The sequence below is a fragment of the Eptesicus fuscus genome, chromosome 18, assembly GCF_027574615.1.
Source record: "Eptesicus fuscus isolate TK198812 chromosome 18, DD_ASM_mEF_20220401, whole genome shotgun sequence".
Classification (NCBI taxonomy): Eukaryota; Metazoa; Chordata; class Mammalia; order Chiroptera; family Vespertilionidae; genus Eptesicus; species Eptesicus fuscus.
Window position 1 is genome coordinate 41,612,654 of NC_072490.1, and position 19,211 is coordinate 41,631,864.

General features: G+C 58.1%; 1 protein-coding gene across 1 annotated transcript in view; it reads left to right on the forward strand.

The window, feature by feature from the left end:
• The first annotated feature begins 7,242 nt into the window (after positions 1–7,242).
• Positions 7,243–19,211, forward strand: part of PRKCD (protein kinase C delta) — a 29,296-nt gene continuing 17,327 nt past the window's right edge. Inside the window, exons 1-2 of the mRNA XM_028152828.2 lie at positions 7,243–7,441; positions 10,706–10,822. The gene's annotated coding sequence lies outside the window, so the exon portion shown is untranslated. The remainder of the gene's footprint in view (positions 7,442–10,705; positions 10,823–19,211) is intronic.

Consider the following 19,211-nt stretch of genomic DNA (forward strand, 5'->3'; position numbering starts at 1 on the left):
CTGAGTGGGGTGTGGGAAGTTGAACATGGGGACAGGGCAGAAGGCAGGTCTGCTTGGACCAGCCCAGGGGCTGGGAATCCTTCCCCCACCCTTGGGGCATTGCTTCTGCCTGAGGGAAGAAAGTTCCTTTTTCTTCCTTTGTACCATAACTGTGCCCCACAGCACCCCCACAGTGGCTGTGGTTGGGCCCCTACCCGCCTTCTTGAAAGCTCGGGGGGCGAGGGCTGGGGGAGAGAGGGTAGTGGAGGCTTCTTGGAGCCTTCTCCTCTAGATTCCAGTGGCTTCATGTGGGTGGTGCAGAAGGAAGGGCTTGAGGATCAGTAGGAGAAGACTGGGCATTTCTGCCACCCCCTTCCCTCCCACCACTCCCCCCTACACACACACACACACACACACACACACACACACACACACACATGCATATACAGCAGCTGGCACCTGGGCACACACATGAGAATCCAAAGTCAGATTCCACAGAAAGTTCCCACTGCAGCCGACTCACACTTCCCCCAAGTTCCCTCTTCAACCTTGCAGCTTTCCCTCCAGAGAGATGCCCTCGGGGCTAGGAGTGGCCCCCACACAGGAGCTACCCTCCATGGTTGCGCTGCAACATGAAGGAACTAGAGCAGACATCACATGAACATCCCAGGCTCCAGGTTGTGAAATCCGAGGCCCGGTTAAAAGTCTAGTTCATCTTCTGTGCAAGGCCCCAAGCAGAGTCCCATATTGTCCCCACACCTGACAGCTCCTGTGATCCTGGGCACAGTACCTAAAGCCAAGGCCTCGGTCCCACGCTGGGGAAGCCTGTGCCGCTGGCTTCAGCTGGCCTGAGTCCTCACCCCCCTGGCTTAGAGTAGGGATGCAAAGGGCCCTTACATGGGGCCCACAGAGGGCTTAGATTGTATGTCCCAGTCCTTGAGCCAAATGCTATCCAGAAATTCCAGAAATCCCAGCCTTCTTCCTCCCCTCCCTCTGCTGCCTTGGGATCACTGCCCATGCCCCAGGGCCCTGAGGGGCTGGCCTGGGAACTGGCTGTGTTTCTGGCCCCAAGGGCTCACCATTCCTGCTCCCCTGACCTGCCCAGCAGCCTGGCTGCCTGCCTAGCTACTGTGGCCATCTTGGCCATAGACTCAGACCGGACCGCAGAAGCCTGTGGGCAGAGGCAGGGCCCAGGCGTGTGAAGGTGGTGGGGTGGGCAGTAGCCTGAGGGTGAGACTCAGCTCCCTGGGGAGGCTCCTCCCCTACCAACCTCTGCCTCTGCCCGCCTCAGGCTGCTGGGCATTGGGGAGGAGGCGTGTCTCTGCCAAGGGAGCTCATTGCGGGAGATGAACATTAACAGCCCAGCTGCCTGTTTCTAGTGCTGAGCACAGGGCTGGGCACACGGCGCGCAACCTTTCAGTCCATCTGCAGAGCAGCCCCAAGGGATGGGGGTTTTACAGATGAGGAAACAGGCTCAGAGAGGGCTGGCACTTGCTCAAGGTCACACAGCCAGTTAGTGCGGAGGTGCTTCCCCCTCTGCAGCCTCTATACCAAGTGGTCGGTTTCTCAGGAGAGGCCCTGGGCAGTGTGAGTGGGGATGGGGTTACACTGAGGAGAGGGGCTCATAGAAAGCAAAGGGCCCCCTTGGTTAGGGGCAGGCATTTGGAAGGCGACCTGGAAGAGGGGCCTTGTTAGATGGCTAAGAGCTTGATGGAAAGGCATTCTCAGCCTGAGTAGAAGCAGGGACCTTGATGAGCAGCGGGGGAGGATGGGAGGTGGGTTGGCAGGGGTGTCCTAGTGCCCCAGGGCCTCTCATATCCCTGGAGGACCTGGGACAGAGGGTGCTGGCTATGTGGGCACCTTGCTCAGGCTCTGCTGGTCCAACTGGCCCAACCACTTCTCTCCAGGCACTGCTCACAGCCCCTGCTCACAGCCCTGCCAAGAGTTGTTGACAAACCCTGGGTGAGGTCTTGGTCAGGAACCAAGACAATCCCCCTCATTCTGGTCCCAGGGCAAAATGATTATGGGGCCTTGAGCCCCAGACTACTCTGCTACCTTCAGAAGGTCTGCCTTGATTGTGCCCTCCAACACAACATTGACAGTGTGGAGGGGGAGGTCTGTCTGGGGAGATGAAATTACCTGTGCAATTATGGGAGATTTTTACTTTCCTCTGTAAACTTGTCTTTGTTTTCCTTATTTGCTGTTTGTGTGTGTGTGTGTGTGTGTGTGTGTTTCCTGAGAACAGCCTTTGTGTGTCATTACTCTTCTAGGTTTCTGTAACTCTCCCTCCCCATCCTCATCCCCTATGCAGCCCCCTGTCATCTCAGAGGTTCCCAGCTAGGGGCCAGGCTGCGGTGCCTTGGGTGACACTCACACCCAGGACCTCGGTTGCGTCATTTGTGAAATGGGCGGGTGTAAGTCTCCCTAGCTTTCCTGGACGGAGCCAGCAGCTGGGAAGGGCGAGAAGGAGAACGTGCCACCTGGCGCCCTAGCCCAGGTGCCGGAGCCAAGTTGGGCCTTCAGGTGGCTGCCCAACCGGGAATAGAGCCGGGCCTTTTATAGCCGGGCCTCCATCACGTGGCTGGGCGGGGCCTCCGCCTCCGGCTGAGGCGGGTGGGCGGGGCCACGGGCCTGCCAGCACCCGGGCGCGGAGCGGAGCGGGACAGGGGTGTGTGCGCAGCACGGCGGCCGCTGGTGTGCCTGCGGTTTCCCCCCGCCCTCCCCGCCGTTGGGGGCCACTCTCTAGCACAGCCCCACTCCAGCTCCCTGTTTCCCACGGGCCAGCCTGGGCTCGGTGAGCTGCCAGCCCTGGAGGGAGACTGAGGCTCGCACTGGCGAGAAGCCGAGAGGCGCGCGCAGCCCTCCCAGCCCTGCAGGTGACTGAGCCTTCGGCTCCCAGAGGTCAGACCCAGTGTGAGACCTGGTAGATCTGAACAGAGGGGGTGCTGTTGCTTGGGGGCTCCTCTAGGTCTCTGTGGGAGGGAATAGCTGTCGCTCAATGACTGACCCTAACAACACCGACACCCAAACTGACTCCCCTCCACACCCCTTTGGGGGGAAAGGGGAGGAGGAGTAGGGCACCCTGAAGAGGGGACTCTCCTGGCAGGGGCTGTGCGGTGGTCACTGTAGGACTGGGGCAGTCTAGGGGCTGCATACCCTGTGAGAGCCCCAGGAAAGCCCTGTGCCCTGCACTCCCAGAAAGCACCTTTCCCTTGTGTACCCCAAGTATTTCTCAAGTTTCACCCAAACACAGATGTACTGAGGACAGAATTTGGGGACTATGATAAGCCAGACCTCACCAACTCTTTGGCGGTTAACACCAAAATAGATTGAGCCTTGTGCCCAGTGCTTCATGAGCTTGATCTCTTCCATCCTCTTAATAACCCATCAGGCCAATATTCTGTTATCATCTCCATTCCACAGATAAGAAGCTGAGACACAGTTAAGTCACAGGTCCAGGGCAGAGCTGGAATGACACTTCCCTACCATGTGGCACTGCCCCCAAGGCCACGGCCCTGATTGTCCCCTACCCAGTGCCTGAGGCTGAAATCCCTGCTCATGGCCACAGGCATGTCCCAAGTGCCCTTCTTACCTGCTCTATCCTCAATGGAACCCTCCAAGGCTCTGCCATCCCCAGTTCCAGTTGCTCAGGAACACCATCCCTGCCTGCTAGCCTGGGCCTCTCACTGTGGAAACATGAGCCCTTTCTCCCTTGGCCAGGCTAGCCCTTTGGGTGTGATGGGGATGGCCCTGGCAGCCGGTTTCAGGGACAGGGATGGTGATACAGAGAAGCAGGAACAGAAAGGAAGTGAGAGGGGAAAGGCCAGGACAAGGGCCAACTCTTCACAGGCATCAAGTGGGGACCCTCATCCTGCCCATAGCTGGGTGGGTTCCAGGGATAGAGGGAGGTCTAGGCCTTTCCTATGTGCTTGGCTGGCTGAGTCCTGGACTTCTTATGGAGGGGGCTGGGGCCTCCAAATTCATGGCCCCTGGGTGGGGTAGGGGGTGGCAGGGGTCAGGTTGGTCCTTCTCTGAACAAACCCTCCAGGGAGTCTGCAGAGGAGTAGCCCTGGGCGAGTGTTAGGGATTGGAGTCTGGACACTGCTCAGTGCTATCCCTGATGGGCCCATTTCTTTGGCTGCAAGCCTGGAGGAGGAGAAAGGGAAAGTACCACTTTGGGGTGGCTGCTATGAGCCCAGCCCTGCTTGGAGATGTATGCACCGTGTCACGAGAGGCTATCAAGGGTTCTTCCCAGGCTGACAGCCTGTGACTCAGCAAAGTGACCATACCTGAATCCCTGACCAGTGTGAGCCAAGCCCTCACCACGCTGGCTGAGGCTCCGCACACATCTCACCTAAACCTCACTCCACCCTTGGCATGGGTCTGTCATCAGTCCCTTTCACGAGTGAGGATTTGGGATCAGAGCCGTGCGATCGCCTGCTCAGGATCATATAATGAGCCTGTGACACAGCCAAGGCTTGCTGCCAGGCCTTAACAGGCCCTTCTAAGGTTGGTTCAGGCAGGTGATGGGGGCACAGAGGCAAGCTTATCTGCATCCTGCACTGATCCACCCAATGTGGTTCACAAGAGCAGTTCTAGCCTACAGAGTGGCCCTCTCTGGGCTTGGCCTGGACTTCCTGGACCCCACAAAAGCATGTTCTCCCTGGGGCCCGAGTCCCAGGATCTGTCTCTGGAGGAAAGCCCACCTGCATCCTCCTCTGCCCCGGCCACAATGTGGCCTGCGTAATCCTGAGGGCCAAGAGTGTGCTTCCTGGTGTCTCTAGCCTAACTGAATCTTGCTCCTGCAATACCAGCCCCACTCTAAAGCACTGGTGCTCAGCAAGGAGTGAATGTTGGCCCCCAGGGAACATTTGGCAGTATCTGGAGACATTTTTATCTATCACAACTTGAGGGAGGGAAGTGCTACTGGCATCAAGTGGCTGGGGGTAAGGGATGCTCCTAAACATCCTACAATGATCAGGACAGCCCCCAGAACAAAGAATTATCCAGCCCACAGTTCAGCAGTGCTGCGACTGAGAAACCCTGAAGTAAAACGTGGGTTTTGGAGCCAGGCAGACCTTGGTTTGAATCCTGCCTCTGCCACTCACTAGCTGTGTACCCTTTGCCAAGTGGCTTTACGTGTCTCTGGTGATTGTCAATTTGCCCTTCACCAAAAGTGGCACTAATAGCGGCCCGCACCTTAAGGGGATTTGAGGACTAAACAGATCACACACATTTAGCATCAAGCACAGGCCTGGCATGGGGGAAGCTCCGTCACTGATAGCCATTATTCTCATTATTCAAGGTGAACCTAGGGTATGGGAGCAAAGGTCTGATGGCTGGACCTGGAGCTCTCACCAGCCAGCCCTCCCTCCAGTGGTGAGCTTATTGTGGATATTGTGGGAGAGGCTGGAGGGAGGAGCCAGAAAGGAAACAAACGTGATCTCAGGTGGGCAAAGGTCAGTTGAAGCTCATCTTGCCCACCCTTCCCAGGGAAGCCATGGGGTGGGGTTGGGGAGGGACCAGGATGAATACATACAAAATAAGGTCCCTTAGCTCAGCGAACCTCCATGCATTCAGAGCTGGGCTTAGGGAGGAGTGGCATGTCAGTGAACACAACCCAGACAGGTAGAGATTTGGGGATGGATGGGAAATGGCATCCCAGCTCCGGGAACAGCATGTCCAAAGGTCTGGTTGTGAGAAGTAAGGTATAAGGCCTATTTCCCAAATGGTAGTCCAGTGTGGCTAGAAGGGTCCAGCTTGGTAAAAAGAGCTTACCCCAACGGAGTGGGGGACAGGCATCAGGGCTGGCAATCTGAACACTCACCATTTTCAGAGTAGGTCCTCCTTCCCAGGTATACCTCCTTGCTAGGGCACCAGGGCCCCCCTCTCTCTGGTGGGAAGAGTCACTACAGTTTTTCTCTTTGAAATCCAGACACCACTACTACCTCCCCACCACCCTCTCACCCGTCCCCCCAACACACACACACACACACACACACACACACACACCAGAATTTCAGGATCCACATCTCTGCCAGGGTTCTCCATCCCTGGGGGTCACACTGGACATCCTCACCACCACCCCTCCTCACAGCCCTGTAACCTACCCTTCTTACCAGGTAGCCAGGTTCTCTCATCTAAACAGCCCTTCTGCCCCCATCCAGCCCCTCTTTTGTCCTGCCCCTCTGCTTCATCCAGCCTCCCAGAAGCCCATTCCTTTGTAACAGCTGCCACCATCTGCTCCTTGAGAAGACCAAAGCCCTAGTCATGGCCTGTCTCAGCCATGGCCCCTCCATCAGCTCAGGCCTCCTCAGGATGCCCCCAATTTTCATCCCTTAGGCTTCAACTAAAAAGCTATCTCTCCTCATCCCCTCCAGGTGGTCCCCCAGGAGGCCTGGGACCTGGAACCCTCTTCTTTGCCTCTGGAAAGTGACATTTCTTCGGAGTATAGAGTAGAGCCACTTCTTGACTTTCTGAGCTCTGGGGACAGAGGAATGGACGCCCTGGGCCGCACTTCGTTCCCAGACTTCTGTCAAGGGAATACTCCGTGAATGAATGAATGAATGAATGAATGAATGAATGAATGAGTTATGCGCGACATCCAAGTTCCAAGTCTGGGAAGGAAGCTTAGCGCCTGCTAGGGGCGATGGAGAGCTCTGGAAAGCCTGGACAGGAGAGTGGAAGAGCGGGGGATCGGGTAGGGGCTGCTCTCAGAATCGCCTGACCAGCGGCGGCGGACCAGCTAGAACCTCCCGCCCTGGAGTCGTCCCAGCTCGTCTAGGGGCAGGGCTCAGACAGCCGGCTCGGCGGCGGGCACCCAGCCCGGCCTCGTCCACACTCCAGCCAACAGGAAGAGAAAGAGGGAGGCCAGGCGAGGCGGGCCAGCTGGCCGGCGGGGAGTCCCAGGCGTGGGCGCCGGGATCTGGGGAACCCCAGCCGGCGCCTCCCGGCCTGGGTGCGTGGGGCTGGGGCTGGGGGCAGCGTCCCCCGTCCTTGGGCCTCCGCGTCCGCTGCAAAAGGGGGTTCCTTCTAAGGGCTGCTGCACGCACTGATGGGGGTTGGGGGCGAGGGGTGCCGGGAGGACCGAGAGGCCTAGACTGAGTGATCCCGCGCAGAGAGGGGAGGCGCGGGACCCTCCGCTCCCGGCGGGCGGGGGCGGGGCCTGCGCGGGGCGGGCCCTGCGCGGGGCGGGGCGGGCCGGGGCCGGCACCTGGGTGAGGTTGCGCCGCCCCGCCCCTTCGTACTTCCGTGTGCAGCGGCCCGGGAGGGAGGTGCTGCCCCGGGGTCCCCCGAGCGACCACCGCACCCGCCGCCGCGCCGAGGCCGGGGGGATACTTCCCCAGCCGCCGGGCCGTCCCGGTCGGCGCCCCCCGACTCCCGCCCGCGCGCACGCCCCGGAGCCGGCCGGGAGCCGGACCCCAGCCGCCGCGACCCCAGGCGCCTGGCCCCGCGCCCGGAGGTGAGTGAGGGCCGAGCCCTTCGCGGGACCCGGGCTACCCCGAGGGCGCGCCGCCCCTCCCTTCCCCCTCCCCGCTCCGGTTCCCGTTTCCGAAACTGAGAAACAGCCGCGGCCAGACCAAGTGCCGCCGCTTCTCCGGGACCCGCCGGTGTCTCCGTCCCCCGTCTGTCTGTCCCTCCGTTCAGTCCCAGGGGTCGAGGCCAGCGCGTCCGTCTGCTCCCGGTCCTTCTGCCCGCCTGCGCCCCAGCTCCTCCGAGCGTCCTCCCGTCCCTCCCGTTCCTCCCGAATCCCCGGGATCTTCTCTTCGTCCATCTGTCCCCAACCCCTCTGCGTTCCCCTGTCCGCCTGTCCTTAAAGGACTCCCTCTCTGTCTGTCCTTCGCCCTCCGCGAGCCCCATCGCCCCATCCAGCCCACCTCCCACCGCCCCTAGATCCTGTTCTCCTCGAGCCGCGCCCCGGGCCCACGCTCGCCCCCAGCCGGTCCCGCCGTCTCTCTTTCTACCGCGGGGCTCAGGCCTCGCCTCCCGCCCCTGGGTCCTTGCCCGGCCCGCGCGGCGCCTCCTCCTCGCTCTATCTCCTCTCGGTCTCGGAGTCTCGGTCTCTCCCTCCATCTGTCTCCTGGCTGGGCGTGGTTCTAGTCTCCGCCACCTCCCCTTCCCGCCTTGCCTGCTCTTCTGCTCCTCTGAGCCCCTTCCAGGACCTGTCTGCCCCCGGCCTCTCCCCAATCCAGATCCCACGCCCGTGGGGAGCCAGATGAGGGGAGGTGGTGGGGAGAGCCAGGGTGAAAAGGCAGGAGGTGAGCACCGTCAGAACTGCTCCACTTCCCCAAATCCTCCACTGAGCCCCCCACGTAAACCTGATCAGACAGATTTGCTCAGGGTGGGATGTTGTCCCCTGCCTTGCATGCATGGATCCTGTCTCCTGGAGCTGATTCCTCTGTAGCTGGGCTTGTAGGTGTGTTGTGTGTCTGTGTGTGCTTGGGTGTTCTTTGTCACTGTCTGGAACTTGTCCCTGTGTATCCTTTTTTGCCTGTGTGATTTGCCTGTGTGTATGTATGTATATCTGTTAGGGTGTTCTGAGGCTGTGTGTGCTGTGTGTGCTATGTTTTGGTGTGTTCTTTATCACCTGACTCCCCTCCAGGTGTTGGTGTATGTGTGTGTGTCTTTGTGTGCCTGTATATGTGCATCCCTGTGCATCTGGAAGGTCCTTTGTTGCACACTGGGTGTGTCATGGTGACCCACTAGCCATGAGCACATTTAAGCTGTTAATTGTGGGAGTCCATGGTGTTAGGGTACCCGCCCACCAGGCTCATGTGTAAGTATATCTGTTTGAGTGTGTGTAAGTGTGTGCACCAAGGGAGGGGACTGGTCCCTTGAGTTTCCTCGTTCCTGCTGTGGACTGAGCTGGATTGTGGTGGACAGACCAGCAGAGGGCAGCTGGAGAGGGGGGCGGGCAGGGAAGAGGGAGAGAGAGAGTGAGAGTTAGTTGTGGAGGCGTTTGGACAGCTTTATCTGGCTATAGGGTGGTGGTGTAAGGGATCTGGTGTGTGACAGGACTGGGCTGGGGGTGAGACTGGCGGTGGGGGCCTGTGACTGGTGGGAGACTCACAGTCTGACTGTATGAAACTGAGTGTGTGTGCTAGGGGAGTAACTGATTGTGGGGAACTGAGAGTGCTTGGGCGTGGGTGTCAGGAGCAGGAGGGGATGAAACCAGGTGTGTGGTGCCTGCGCCCTGGGGTGACAGTGCTGGGAGGGAAGGTGAGAGCGCCAGTGTGTGTGTGTGTGTGTGTGTGTGCGCGCGTGTGTGTGTGTGTGTGCATGTGGGAGGCTGTGAGCGTTTGGGTGTGCATGCAGCACATCAAGCCCAGCCCTGGCTCCTGGGGAAGGGGGAGGCTTCCATCTCTCACCTATTCCCCAGGTTGAAAGACACCAGAGGGCAAGGCTTGGGGGTTTGTAGTGTTGTGACTAAGACCTTGGACTCTGGATCCAGGAAAGACTTGGGCACAAAAATCACTGCCTGTGAAGAGCAAGAGACCGGAGCTAGGCCTCCCTAAGGCTGTTTCCTTACCTGCGGAAGGGAGAAAGTTGTGAGGACAAGAGGGCCTGAGTCAAAGGTCCTTTTGCACAGCTTGGCCCATACTGAGTGCTCAGCACATGCTAAGTCTTATTTGGTGACCATTTCCTTTCCTCCAGCTGTATGGTCCCCATTCTCTTGGGAGCTGGGGCTAAATAAAAGCCTACATAGTCCCCCAACCTAGTTTCTTGCTGGCAATGTATCTGTTGCTCCCCTCCTATCCCCTTGACTAGACTGCTTGTGGGAGGGAAGATAGCTGAGACCCCCCCAAGCATCTATCCCTGTTCATCCCACATGACAACCCCCCCACACACACACACCCTCCAGGCTCAGCAGTAGTGGTGGGGGAAAAGGAGGGGCGGTGACTTGGAGCTGTGACTCCAGGGCACTGACACCATTTAGCTGGCACAGCTAATTGGAGTTTAAATTAAAATTAGAAATAACTTAAAGTACAAAGGGATGGTGATGGGGGTCTTCAGCTGGAAGAGGGATTCCTATCTGGGGAGGGGAATCTTTTGTGGAGGCCTGGCCTGCAGAAAAAGTACTCCGGGCACCAGGGACCTTGTTGCCTTTGCCATTCTTTCCTTTGAGAATCTCTGAGACTCAGTTTTTTGTTTGATTTGTTTTGTTTTTGCTGTATAATGGGCACAGCAGTAATATGAGAATCACCTCAACTAGAATGTGCAAAACAAGGAGCAAAATCATGTCACTATTCACTTGTCACTCCCAATTTGAGTCCATCACAGGAGCTGGCATGCCACTTCATTGGAGCCTCAGAACCACGTGGGGAGATGTCTTCTCCCCATTTTAAGGATGAGACAAACTGAGGCCCAAAGGAATTCCCCAGGCCACAAAGTGGTGATAATTGATTGCACCCCAGTTCTCCCAGGCCCACAGGGCAACCTCTTGCAGACAGGAGGATTAGAAACAGAGTTCTTGCTATTTCTATATGTAGCCCGGAAAGGCTCTGAGGACTGAGACAGCGTTCCGACCCCTAGCATGGAGCGAATACATAACCAGTGCCCTGGAAAAGTTGGGCCCAACACCCTGTTTCACAGAAGAGAAAGTCAAGTTCAAAGAGACCTGAAGTCTTAGAGTCAGACAAGGCTGAACCAGGCGTGTGTTGGTTGTGCTGGGGAGAGCCTGTTTGGTGACGCTTCCCCGCTCAGCTCTTTTCTCTTGTTCCTGCAGGTCTACTGGAAACTGGCCCAGGTGAGGGCAGCAGGCCTACTTCTCCTGGTGGTTGTGGTGTGGTGGCGGTGGTGGCAGGAGCCAGGACTAAGGGCAAGGGGGAGCCGGGAGCCCCAGGTAAGACTAGATCCTCTGAGACAGATGGACAGTGGACAGGGTGGACTTCCTCTTTGGGTTCCTCCCCTTCCTCCCTGCAACGCAACTCGGTGGGGCAGCACACACAGAGTCCTTGGTCTGGGTGCGGGGCCTGGGTGCCCAGAGGGGGCAGCAGTTTGCCCGGTGAATGAGTGCTGCTTGCCTGGAACTGGCTTCTGGCCCAGCAAAGGTTTTGACCTTGGAGCTCAGAGGCCTGGGACCCAGCAGAAGTTTGGGGTGAGGAGTAGTGACACTTTGCTGGTCAGAGAGAAGGTGTGTGTGAGCCAAGGGTTGCAGGTGGGTGTATCAGCTTTTCCATGGTCGCTTATCTCTGCTCCAGGCTGTCCTCACAATCACACAGGGAAACTGAGGTTCGCCCTGGGTCCTACAGTGAGTGGGTTGGACACTGACCTGGGAATGGAACGAAGTCTTCCAGCTCCTGGTACAATGAGCTCTCTTCTACACCCATTCCTACATTTCCCCAGCCTCTTTGGGGCCAGAGGAGGGATTCTAAATCTCCCTTCCCAGCCTTCAGATGGAGGACGAGCTGGGCAGAGTCGCTAAGGGGTAATGGGGAAGGCTGCCATCTCTGAGGCCCTTTACAAAGCTAGAAATTCTTTTCTTGGCGGCCGGCCTTGCCTCCTTCAGTCCCCATTGTAAGGAAGACAGCCCTGTGAACTTACCCATTGCGTGTCCAGAGCCCAGTGAGCGGGATTCTGGGGCATGGTGGGAGATTCTGAGAGCACAGAACCTAGGGAGTGACGGTGGGGAGGGATGGCAAAGGTGGTCTTTTCTCCAGGAGTCCTTCCTGATCATTTCCCCATTCCCACCCCTCTGGCTGTCAAGCACCTACAAGTCTTGGGGGTCAATAGACAAGTGGGCCTTACTAGGGATTGGGGTGCAGGGGTGGGAGTGGGGGCTGAACGAAAACAGCGTCTCCACTGGGTCTTCTGTTTATTCGACCTACCTGCACACCTGGTGGGGAGGAGGTGATGTGCTCTTGGCTGCTGAGCCTATGCTACCTGAGTTCAGGAACCCTTCCCCCTTCTTCCCCTCCCTCCAGCACTGAGCCTCATTCCCTAAGAAGTTCAATTGATTAGCCTTGGAGCCAGCGCACTTTCTTTTAAAAATATATTTTTTTAATTGATTTTTAGAAAAAGAAAGGGAGAGGGAGAGAGAGAAACATCAATGGGAGAGCGAAATATCAATCATCTGCCTCCTACAGGTGCCCCACTGGGATCAAGCCTGAAACCCAGGCATGTGCCCTGACTGGGATCACACCAGCAATCCCTTGGTGCACAGGATGAAGCTCAGCCAACTGAACCACACCAGCCAGGGCAGAGCCAGCCCACTTTCAACTCTAAAATATTACCGACCTAGCCCTAGCTGGTTTGGCTCCGTGGGTAGAGCGTCAGCCTGTGGACTGAAGGGTCCTGAGTTTGAGTCCGGTCAAGGGCATGTGCCTGGGTTGCGGGCTCAACTCCCAGGAGGGGGCGTGCAGGAGGCAGCCGATCAATGATTCTCTCTCATCATTGATGTTTCTATCTCCCTCTCCCTTTCTCTCTGAAATCAATGAAAAAAATATTTTTTAAAAAATAAAATAAAATAAAATAAAAATAAAAAATAAAATAAAAATAAAAAAATAAAATAAAATATTACTGACCCAGTTGGCATAGACATACACTCACAAAAACGGAGGCTGCGCTTGGCACCCATGCCCACAAGTGCCTGCACATGCACGTGCGCACAGGTACACAGGTGTTCACATGCACTCACCCACAGGCATGCTCCGACATGCTCACCCAGTCACCATGCACTCAGATGCCTGCCCACACACACCACACTGTGCCCATTCCAGGTCAGGAAGGGGGGATCCGTGGTCAGAGTCACAGCCCCGCTGTATCTGGCACTGAGCGTGAGGTTTGAGGGTGGCTGTGACCACAGGTGCTCCAGGGGGCTGGGACACCATGGGAGATGGGCTCTGCCCGGGCATTCGCTAGCTATCCTGCCCAGCTGGCCCAGTCCTCCAGGCTGACTCGGGCTTGGCAATGGAGTTGGGGGAGCGAGGGTGTGGGGGAAGGGCCATGTCAGCTGTGCCGGCACCGTTTGTGGCTGCTGCCACAGAGGAGGAAGTGGGCTGCCTGTGGTCATTGGGCCACGGTGCTCACAGGTTGGGGGGCGGGGGGGTGTCCCACCGCTCTTCAGTGTCCCGGTGTGCATGCCTGGTGGAAGTGGAGGGCGGCAATGCAGAAAGGGTCCTTCTCTTGGGCGGTCTGTGCACTTTCCAAGGACCGGGGCCCAGAGGGGTGGCCCGTCTGTCCGAGGTGTTTCCGGAGGCTCACTTCCTCTGGGCTGCCCAGGATGTGGTTTCATAGCAGGACTGACCAGCCTTCCATCTGAGGCTTGCCCTGCCAGCCTTGTCTTTGAGGGAAGTAGCATTTGGCCAGTGGATTAGGCCGACTGACCAGACTTTCCAGAGCCAGGGCTGGCCAGGCCTTGATGGAGGCTTGGGGAGCCCTCTGCCATGAAACCCTCCACAATCCTGGCTTCACTCTTGCTCCAAGGCTCAGAGCGTTAGATCTGGGGGCACGGCCCCCTGTGTGTGAGTGGCCATGGCTGGGCTGCATCTCTGGGATGAGGTGGCTCCAAGCAGCTATATGAATGAACCTGGGCAAGTGGCTTTGATGCCCAGTGCCTCAGTTTCCCCCACTGACAAATGAGGGAACGATAGCATTTGCCTTTGTGGGGTTGTGCCAGAAACAACAGATAATGTATGCAAAGTGGCTAGCACTGTGCCTGGCACGTTGTTAGTAGTTATGTAAAGCACTTAGCACCCGGTTCATGTAACTGTTCAAAACACAGCAAGTGGTACTTGCTGGGGCTATTATGTCAGATGGCCTGGGCACCGGCCCAGTGTCACAGGGCCAGGTGGCTGAGAAGCCGGGTCTCTGGCTCCCTCATGCCCCCTGGATTCTGCCTTCAGAGGCCATGCTGCAGGGCGGGGAGGGTTCCGTGGGTTCAGTAGGTTCCCTGTCCTCCGAGAAGAGGAGCTCCAGGGTGAAGCAGCTGTGCCCACTCAGCGGCCCAGCCCCCTCCTGCTCTGCTCCCCTTCGCTCTCTTTCAAAGAGAGAAGAATAGATCTCATGACAAATAGAGAGGAAAGGTAGTCCAAAGCTGCCTGCTGCCCCCTCAGGCCTCTCTTGCCCCCCTTTCTTATCTCGCCCCCCTCCCCCCAGGAAATTGGGCTTGGAGAAGCTGAGGCTGGCAATGAGGGGGTGGATGGTGAGCCCTCCTGCCAGCCTGCCTACACTTCAGACCCCTGGAGTCAGTCTTTGGACTGGGGATGGAGGCGGACATCTGGGGCTGATGGCGGCTAGAGGGAGTGGGGAGAGCTAGAAATAGCCGCCACACACACATCCTTGATAAATGCCAGTGGATGGCAGGACCCTGCCTGTCTCTCAGACGAGGGTGAGCCGAGCTTTGGCCTTTGCTATCCGGCGCCAAGAGGCTTGGGACCTCAGGTGTGGGAGTGGTAATGATGGTGGGGGAGTTGGCAGGTGCTGGGGGGCTAGAGGGCTGGAGATGAGCATTTCCCCGGGCTAAGAGTGTGAGGGCATCCTGAAGGTTTAGGAGCAAGACCTCTGCAGGCATCAGACAGACCTGGGTTCAAATTCTTGCTGGATCTGTACTGGCTGTGTACTCTGGAGCCAGGGACTGGACTGCTTTGAGCCTCAGTTGCCTCATCTGTGCAATGGGTCATTGTGGACCGGGACAGAGGAGTAAAGGAAGGCAGTGGCTGAGGAGGTCAGGGGGGTAATGAGGGAGGTTGGGTGGGGCAGGACAGGGAGAGGAGTCTGGGTTTATCAGAGGGGAAACGGGAAACACTGGGGGCTTAGGTAGCGGGTGATGAGATCTTAAAAGACCCACCTAATTACTGAGGCAGAAGACTGTGGGGGCCAGACCAGAGGGTGGAGAGCACTGAGCAGGCAGGTGCAGGGCCTGGGGTGGTGGGGGTGCCTAGATGGGGACGGAGGCAGAGAGAAGAATGGACTTCAGGATGGACTGCAGAGGCAGAAATGATGGTGTTGCCGTGTCGGGAGGAAGGGGGAGGAGGAAAACGACCCCCAGGTGTCTGGCCTGAACTGCTGGGCGAGCACTGGTGCTGCCGGGAGATGGGGGCAGCTGGGTGGGGAACATCGGTAGGTCTATTTTGGATGTATTTGAGTACCTCTAGAGCGTGTGAGGTCAGGGAGGCAGGTGGCTCAGGAAGGTCTGGGCTGAAAGCCAAGAGGTAGCATGTACAGCCCAGGCTGGGGAGGAGAGGGCTCCGCGGGCCTTTGGTGGAGGCTCTGGGTCCAGGTCCAGATGACGGTCCTTTGAAGGTCCCTGCCAAGGTGCCCGGGAGGGCAGGCTTGTGGTGGCTGAGCTGCTGTTTTCACAACAGCCCCGGAAGCTTTGGATCAGCCTGTGGCTGTGTTGGGTAAACAGGTGCAGTGGAGCAGCCAGTCGGCAAGGCCCAAGGCTGGCTCAGATGTCTGCTTGCTGTGGGCTGTGGGTGTTGGGGGCTGGTGGGTGGGGGAAGATAGGAGGATTGCAGGATCTTATAGTATCAGGGCTGGAGAAAGCTTAGAAGTACTCATTGTCAGGATAGGGAAACTGAGGCCCTGAGAGGGACAGCAGCTGGCCTGGGGCCTGCCCGTGGACTCGGGCTTCCTTTGCCCAGCCCAGTCTCTTCCCAGAGCAGCAGACCAAAGCAGGTCACTGCAGGGCTGGGTGGCTTGAGAGAGCCCCGTTACCTCCGGATCCAAAGAAGTTTGGAGGCTCCTGGGAATGGGGCTAGGAGCTGCACTCAGCACAGCCTCCCAGGCTGGATCATTCCCTTTTACACATGACGCCAGAGCGCCATGGCCAAGCTCTCAGGCCACTCAGGGCAGACCAGATCTGAGCTAGACCTGCCCAGCCCACACCCAGGCCCCCACCTGCCGTGGGACGGCACACACCGTCCTGCCTCTCTCTAGCTTTCTTCTGATCCCTGAAGTGCGGGGGCATCTGTGGGGATTGACAACAAAAGCCTTAGGGGCCATCTCCCCTTCTCCCAAACACAAAGATGATTGTCAACAAGCAGGAAAATCATGGCACCTCTGTGGGTGCAGAGAGAAGGGCTGAGGGGTAGACTTGGGGCCTGTCCCTGTAGGGGGGGTGAAGGAGCCGTTCCCTCCCCAACCACGTGCACATGCCCTTGCCCCACTGGAGGCCAGATGGACAGTGCTGGGACTAGAGAACCAGAAGGTCCCTCTCTGCCTCCCCCGGGAGCAGCCCTGTTGGCTTTGTGTAAATTGTCCCACCTCTCTTGGTCAGTTTCTGCCCAATGAAGGTCATGTGTGGGGTGCCTGGCATAGCCATCCCACCTGCACAGGTTCAAGCCCTCCCCTCTGTGTTCCAGGCCTGTGACTGCCTCATCCTCATCCTCATCCTCCAGCCTCTGCTGACTTCCACTCCGACAGGTGGGCAGGCGAGAAGGCCTGCCCAGCAATGAGCCGGACCCTCCCACTCCTTCCCTGACCCTTCCATGAACTTTGGACTTTGTTCTGGGCCAGGAGGGACTTTCTCCTCCTCCCTCCGACACCCGGCTGCTGTCCCTTCTCCCAGCCACTGTGCCCAGGAGCTGCCTTAGAAAAAGCTACATTTGGACTTTCCTGGGGCCAGATCCTAGTCAGACATGTGTGGGTCCTTCAAGACTTGTGCTTCTCTTTGAGCATGTGGATCTCTCTGTGCTGATAAATGCACGAGGGTGTAATGCCCTGTGTGGTCTGCGTGGGCCTGGATGTCTGTCGACACCTGAGAGCCATTGAGTCGCGAGGTGTGTTTCTCAGTGTGTGTGTCACTTGAGTTGTCATAGGAGTGTGTATATGCCTGTGGCTGCAGCTGTCTGTGTCCAACTGCAGGCAGGCTCCTCATGTGTAACTGTGTGTTTGGGTTGGTGGGTGTGCCATGTGTGAGGTTATTCTGGGAGAGGTCCTGACATACCCCCACCCTGGCTCCTCACAGAGGCCCCCTTGTCCTCAGTCCTGCCATGAAGGGCCCTTTCTTTCTTTCTCCCTGTGGCTGAGCCAAGGGCTTCCCCAATCCTACAGCTAGCTGGGGGACTCAAAACCTGTGCCTGGTGTGGGCGATGCCCCCGAGGAGGTCCTACCTCCCCCACTCCCCCCCACACACATGCTGGCAAGAGCAGGTGTGAGCTGATGCCAGCCAGGGTTCCAAGTCCTGCTTCTCAGACTCTTTCAGACCCTCTGGCTGGGCAGGCCCATGGCACCTCTGCTCATCCTCAGACTGAAGCTCTCCTTGACCCCCCAGCCAACAGGACCTCCAGCTCCCGTGCTGCCCCAGCCCCCCTCCCTCCCTTCATCCTGCTCACTGCCTGAGCAGTGGTCATAGCCTCCTCTGAGCACATATTTAAGTGACTGTCCCCCGCAAGCTGTGGGGTCTATGAGTCTGGCGTGTCTTGTCACTCTGGTGAGGAGAGCTGGGTGCGACCTGGGGCTGGGGTGGGCTGCACCCCATCATGTGCAGGTAACGCATGCATGTGTTTTCTGGGGAAGAGGGCCCAGGTCTTTCATTGGCTCTTAAGGTATAGTCACCCCTTTTGCAACTGCAAATTTCAGTCACGCTGCCCACGCCTCTCCACGGATTCCCTTCTAATTGCAGTGGGCTGGGCCCAGCAGTGGACTTTTTGAATGTCCCTGGGACAGTTAGGTGTTCCATAAGGGCTGAGAAGGGTGAGCTAGAGGCAGAGGCACTGCCCAGACAACAGACCCAAGTCCTCCGCAGGAGCAGGATCCCAGACACCTGCACAGGGTACCTGCTGGGATGAGTGGGGGGAGTAGGGGATGGGCTTGGTGCCAGGGAGCAGCTGGCTTCCTGGGGAGTGGGGACGGATCCAGGGCTAACCTTTAGAACTGTCTGGAAGGATACATAGGAATTCAGGAGGACATTCTGAGGGAACTGCATATGCAAACACAGGGAGGCTTGAAAGTGGGGCACAGGCTGAGGCAATGGCTTTCTCCAAGGTTGGTGGGAGCCAGGAGCTTCCAAGCTGTGGGGAGAATGAATAGAGAGGGGCAGGGAGGAGGGGTCTCTGGGGAAAGGGAGGAGAGTCTAGGCAGTGGCTGGTGTGTGGGGTGAGGGAGGGGATGAGAAGGAGCCTTGCGGCTGAGGCTCCTGTCCTGGGGAGGAGCAGGTGTGGGGAGCACCCCTTGTCCTGGGACCACAGCTGGTCCTCCTCCCAGGACAGGACTGGGCACGTAGAGGCTGGCGTACAGGCCCTGGTGGGGGGCCTTGAAAGGTCTCGCTAACCCTTCCTCCCCACCCCCTGCTCTTCTTGCTGGGCCCATTTCCTGGGTTGTGAAACCCTTGTGGCCTCCTCAACTTGCTTCCGTAGGGGAAGGCCGCCTGGGGAGGCCATCCTCCCAGCCAGGCTGCTACCCGCCTGCCCAGCTTGGCAGCTTCCGCCGCACCCGGCCCCTGCCCTGTTGCAACTCTGCCAGGGCCAGCCCCGCTCCCTGCTGCTGATCACACTGCCCTCACTCCTCTGTCCTGCCACCGCCTGGGCCTCATGTGCCTCCCGCCTCCTTCATTCAACCTTCAAGGCCTCTGTGGGCTGGACTTCGCAGGTCCACGCAGGGTCTGCATCTCTAGGAGGGCCTAGCCTGACACCACCGCCACCCAGTCGTGGTGGTGCTGTCCATGGGCAGGCAGCAGGCGCCGCCCCAAGGCTGGGCAGGAGAGGGTTGCCTTAGAGGGGCATCTCTGCTCCTCAGGGGTCTGTTTAAGGGAGCAGACCTCAGACCCACCAGGTGGCCTCAGCTGTCTCCTCACCCTATTGTAGTGGAGCTCTGCAGGCCACCTCTCACTTGCCTGGCACACTTTCTAAGGGACCCTCCCTCCAGGTTCACACACACTCCAAAAGCCTGGCCAGGGCCTTTCTTCTCAGGCCCCCCTTTGCTCCCCTGTCCAGTGGGTATCACCCTGTGGCCTGTGAGGCAGAATCAAATGCCAGGGAAGGGCTGGGGCGGAGGGGCCAGGTCAGCTCTGCGGGCCGGGGACCCTCATTGTCTTCGGTTTCCCCATCTATACATTCACATCCGTCTCTAAAGGCCCATCTCTTGGAGATAGTTTGGCTTGCTGGGTTTTATTTTTCCTCTTTAACGAAGTCGTTATCAAACAATTACACACGATTGTAGAAAAATCAGAAAATGCATTCCTGTTCCTGGTGGTGCCACCCCTCAGGCTATGTCCCCTCCATGCCTCCTCTGTTGGGACACACTGATGTGCACGCGTGTGGATGTGTAACATGCATACTTGTCCTCTGTGT